The sequence below is a fragment of the Eucalyptus grandis genome, chromosome 6, assembly GCF_016545825.1.
Source record: "Eucalyptus grandis isolate ANBG69807.140 chromosome 6, ASM1654582v1, whole genome shotgun sequence".
NCBI classification, from domain to species: Eukaryota; Viridiplantae; Streptophyta; class Magnoliopsida; order Myrtales; family Myrtaceae; genus Eucalyptus; species Eucalyptus grandis.
Genome location: NC_052617.1, coordinates 39,305,498 through 39,311,497, shown reverse-complemented (window position 1 = coordinate 39,311,497; position 6,000 = coordinate 39,305,498).

Genomic DNA, 6,000 nt, shown 5'->3' with positions numbered 1-6,000 from the left:
CAAGTGTTCCCAGTATTACTAAATAAAAGAATACTTTTGTTCCAAGGAACAATTTTTGATCAAAAATAATTTTTTCTGTTTTTGTTCTTGGGAACAATTTTTGGGCAAAAAAACGTGTTTGCTAACTTCCCAAAATTTCTATTTCTTGATAGAAATGCTTTTGGTAAGATTCTTAATTTTTTTTATTTCTTTTATTATTTTTTTCCTTTTTCTTTTTTTCTCTTTGGCTAATCGCCGGCCACGGTGGTGGCCAGCAATTGACTACGTGAGGTCCGGCAAGCTCGCCGAGCCTTGCCGAGCCGGTGAGGCCCCGCAAGCTCGCTGAGGCTAGCTTGGCCACGGCAAGCCCCAGCCTTGCCCAAGCAACATGAGATTGGCCTCGCCCTAGCCTAGCAAGGCCTAGCCTCGTGTTGGCTAAGGAGTCCGAGCCTCACCGGTGGTTGGGCGAGCTCGTCCTCACTAGATTTGGGCGAGGTTGACCTCGCCCGGCCACGGCAAGGCTCGAGCCGACGAGCCTCGCCGTGGTTCAACGTCTTCGGGGCCGGTGACGCTCCAACGAGGTTGCCAACCCTTGTCCGGCCAATCGCTAGCGCCGGTCATGGTCAAGGCCGGCGACCCGCCAAAAGGTAGAAGAAAAAGAAAAAAAGAAAAAGAGAGAAAAGAGAAAAAAAAAATAGATTTTAAAAATTGTTCATTGAATAAGAAGTTACTTTTTTTCTACTTTTTGTTTCTATTTTAAATTTATTTTCGGGAACAAAAAAATAAAAAAAATTTCTTTTGGAAACAAAAATTTTACAAAATAAGTTTTTATTCATTTTTCTTTTCCAACAGAAATAATTATTTCGGAGTATAGAAACAAATTTTATCAAATAGGAAGAGTAGTGGAAGTCAAATCACGTGGTTTTAGGGAGGGATAGTATTCGAAGTAAGTAGTGCCCACTGGCCGCCATAAAAGACGTCAAACTTATTACAACCTCGTCATATGTTGTTCCGTCAATCGAGAGATTTTCTTTAATTTATATATTCAACACAACACTACAAAATCATAACAATCGTCTAATAATGATCCAAAATGGCAAACACGTCAAAGCCGCCGGTGTCGTTTAAGTTTTTCTCCTTTTCTTTTTGTCTTTTTGCTGTATTTGGTATATATTTTCTTCTACTGTCTTCGACTCTACGGTCATAGAGGAAGAGAGAGGCGAAGAAAAGTTTGTGCATGGCGGGTGCCGTACGTGACGCTTGCACATCTGTCAACCGCGGCGCTGCAGCCACTAAGCGTTCGAGGAGAACTTCTATCTCACCATACATAGGGTTTTGACATGTAAATCGCTCATATTAACATATGTAAGATGGATGATAAGAATGACTAATCATGTCATGGAACATCATTCATTTTTTATCTTTTTATGGATAGTTAGAAATTTACAACCATCCTGGAGGTGAACCATCAAGCAAAATGATAAACACAAACTCTCTCAAGTCCTATCAATCTCAACTTGTAACTCAATTCAACATGCAATTAATCTAAGTTATGGGTGGATTAGACACCTAAGTAAAATGTGAGATTACATTTTATTTTGGGAAAATTTTTATGAATTCGGGAACTTGATTACTCTAAATTAATCTAACATGATACATTTTTTCTTTATTTCGAAAATGTTTTACATAAGTCTTTATCAGTTTTTATCTTATGCCACTAATATGTGAGAGGTGATTATATGGGTGCACAACAATTAAGTAGCATTTAATAATCAAAATAATAAATACATTATTGGAAAGATTTAAAAACATGGAATGCATGAGCAACCAGACTTAGACTTAGGAAACAAACATGCAATAATTAATACATTTTTATTCGTGAAAATTTTGATGAACATGACTAATACATGATCTAAGCTATAAGTGGTAATCCAGATGCAATGTCAACTGATTGCTTTTGGGCTTTATTGTTTATGAAATGAACTCCCTAAATGCAACATGGACGTGACTCAATTAATGCACCTAATCTAATATGCATCGATGAGCTAACATAAAGTCCTAAATGTCATGTATAATATGCTATAATGAATTTACTATATGAAATGCTATTGAATTAATTATTAATGAATTTACTATAATAAATGCTTTTTGTATTTTTATGTTTTTATGTTTACGAAAACAACTTACTAGGACCCTATATTTGAACTAATGAACTAGCCATTAATATTGAACTATTTATAATGCGAATGATGCATGTAATGCAATTAATAACTAGCTTTTTTCTTTTTTCTGAATGCGGATGTCTCGTTTCGCCGGTCGGCTACAGTTGATCAGGTCAGTCCTTCATGCCATCCAAGCATACTGGGCTAGTGTATTTATTTTACCTACAACAGTCTTGGATGAAATCGAAAAAATTCTTAGACAATTCCTATGGAAATGCCCGGAGTTGGGAAGAGGGTATGCAAAGGTCTCATGGAAAGACATGTGTTGCCCAAAAGAAGAGGGGGGCCTTGGCATCCGTAGGCTTCGGGAGCATAACAATGCCGCCATGTTAAAACATATCTGGATCCTGTTTGCCGATAAAGAATCTTTATGATGCAAATGGGTTCACTCGACCTTCTTAAAAATGTAGAATTTCTGGGTGGCCAAAAAGCCGACATGTTGTTCGTGGGCTTGGAAGAAGATCCTCCAACTCAAGACTGAGTTTCAAAGCTCCTTCTATTAGAAAATCGGGGATGGTTGCTCAGTGTCCCTTTGGTTTGATAACTAGCACCCCAAGGGTCCTCTGAACTTGTATTTTCCGGACTCAGCCATATATACATCTGGCCTATCTAGGCAAGCGACGGTGACGGACCTATTCACCAACTGTGGAGCTTTGACCGAGTTGGTCTTGGACTCTTGGGTGGAACCCCTTTCCACCCTTTCTCACCTTTCCGATCGTTTTGGTTGGAAGGGAAACACCTCTCACGTGTTCACGGTGGCCTCCGCTTGGGATTTGACTAGGAGGAGGAAGACTCGAGTCTCCTAGCACACGTTCATATGGAACAACTCGATCACTCCAAGGTACCAACTAAACCTTTGGTTTATTGCCAAACGCAAGCTTGCTACCCAAGCTCTATTATTATCTTATAGTATGATAGATAATGCCTTGTGTCCCTTCTACAATGAGGTGCCGGATTCCATAGACCACCTATTTTTTCAATGCCGCATCTCTACTAGCATCGCCTTCTTTGGGCCTCCAAATGCAATTTGCCGTGGCGGAACAGTTCATGGGTTGAGAACCTCAACTAGGCCGTCTCCTTCCTTGCGGGCAAGGACTTTTACAAGTGCATTGCTCGCTTCTCTTTTGGTTCTATTTGTTATTTTATTTGAAAGCATATGAATGACATCCTCTTTAGAGAGTAGCGCTTATCCATTCCAGCGGTGAAGAATCAACTTATCAAAGTTGTCAGAAACAAGGCCACCACCTTCAGGAGTGTGGATGATACTTATAGAAACTGGAGATTGCAGTGTAACTGAGGTATTGATCATATCATTTTTTCAGCTAGGGAGTCTTCTACTTCGGCAGGGCCCTAGCTTGGTGTTTGCTGTCTAGATACCCTTCCTCCGTGTGGGTGCTTCCTTGATGGCTCTTCATTTTTGATGTTGGCGGATGTGGGCATAGATTGTGCTTCATCTCGGCCTTCGTGGCCTCCCGCTGCTTTCCTTTTCCTTTCGCCATTGTTTTGGTTGTTTCTTCTTCCTCGGCCCGCTCTTACCGTCCTCTTTTGCATTCGACTCCATTCCACTCACTCTGACTATCATTTTGTCTTGTTGAGTCCAAGTTTTGTGGTGCTGAATCTTTTGTAATTGTTCATTCAAGCTATATATTCTTACCCTTTACCCAACAAAAAAATACCAAACTAATTAAAGCTAAGTCTTCATGCAATCTAGATTGAACCCTAACGAATTTTTTTTATTATATTATTATAACAGTTATGCATTATTCGTAATCTATACGCATTTTAGATTAAGATGCATTGTTCTAAGTATATAAACCTGAGTTATGGATGCGCCCTAAACTCTAAAGATACTCACGAAATACAAGTTATGATAGGAAATAATCACATGATTGATAACTTGCTAAAGCGAATCAACCATAGCAAGCCACGCAAAACAATGTTGGGGGTTTGTGTTGGACGCAAGTTGCACCATCCCAAGATCTCCATAACTAGAACAAAAACATGCATAATTGAATATAAAGATTAACGCACCTATTTTAAAATCCATCGTTCTTGAAGCGGAAGCGAAAACAATGTTCCGTGCACAAGTCATTATCCTCTATTACCCTTTGTATCACTGACTCAATGAAGTGGCCCCCTTACGTTTAGCGTTAGGTAAACGCTCCTTAGGTGATGATACATGTGAGAATTTGGGTTAGATGAGAGACTTGAGCACTATTTATAGAGTTTCCAGTCAAACTCCCTCATTATGGGCCAAGCTCAACTTGGCCCATACTAGCCAGTCCCATATTAGACTAATTAAGAAACATTCTATCTCACCTTAGACCAACCATGTTTTACGGTAATCGTAAAAACAGTAAATTACAATATCAATTAATGTAGTCCACATTAGGAAAACTCTTACATTATCCCACTTGGACTATATTAATTGAAATCGTACCGTATGTGTGCACATTTGGTCTAGAGATAATTCTTAATAGTCAATCATATCCCATAAAGTCTTAAACACCGAATCATTGCGGTAACTACATGTATACACACATAGCCTTCCATGGTCACGAATGTTCTCAACTTTATTGATATAGATTCAATATGGTAGTGTGGCAAATGGATAACATCTTTCATAGAGAGATCCCATTTGTCAATCATCATTCTCTTACCTTAAGTGTCACAAAAAAAAAAAACTTGTGCCACTAGAGAATGTTTTTATGATTCCATGAACCCACATATGTCTTGTCCTTACGGTTAACATTTATTTATATATAATAAGACATATGGACAAGGCTAATAACCGAGTGCCCCTAGCTTTCACTCAAGGTTTATACAATACATTGAGACTTTATCGATATGTATACAACATAATAACAACACATTTAAAATATTTTATTGAATGCAAAAGTTGATACATATCAAACCGTTACAAAGTGTAACGAACATAGATGATACATTTATCAAAATAAAGCCAAAATAGCTCCCACTAAACAACAGTATCTCATAATGCTCTTAGGCCCATGCTAATGACATGTCGCTCAAATACATATGGGTGTAGGCCTTTAATTAGTGGATTTGCAACCATATCATCTGTGAATATATGTTATATTATTATGTCACATTTTTGTACCGTTTCCTTTTAGTAAAAAATTTTGACCACTATATATTTAGACCCCTTGAGACCTATGTAGTAAATAAATAATACTACAAATTTGTTATCTCAACACAACCGTATGGATCTATCCATAAAGTTAAAACAATTAACTCATTCATGAGGTTCTAGAACTTAAAAGCCCAAATAACAGTCTAAAAGAATGTTACTAACACTGCTGACATAATAGAAGATGATAAAGAATTTTATTTACTGCACTTTCTGCTAACATAAATATGTATTCCGTTATTGATTGCATGTCATCTAAACAGCCAACAAAGTTTACATCTAAATACCCTACTAACTGCAATAATTGAACATGTCTATAAATTAGCCTATAATCTCTTGTCATTTTTAAGTATCTTAAAATCTTCTTGACAACAACCCAGTGATCGCATTCTGGATTTAATTGATTTTTGCCTAGAAGTTCCATCGCAAAGACGATATTTTAGTCTAGTGTAAATTTGAGCATACATTATACTTTTAAATGCATTGACACAAGGTACACCATTTAACTAGATTTTCTCAATATCTAAATAAGAATAATGTGATAGATTCAGTTCATCACCCTTAACAACATAAGTAATTCCTGGCTTGCAATGATAAATATTGTATATTTCCAAAATGCGATCAGCAAATGTCCTCTGAGAAAATCTA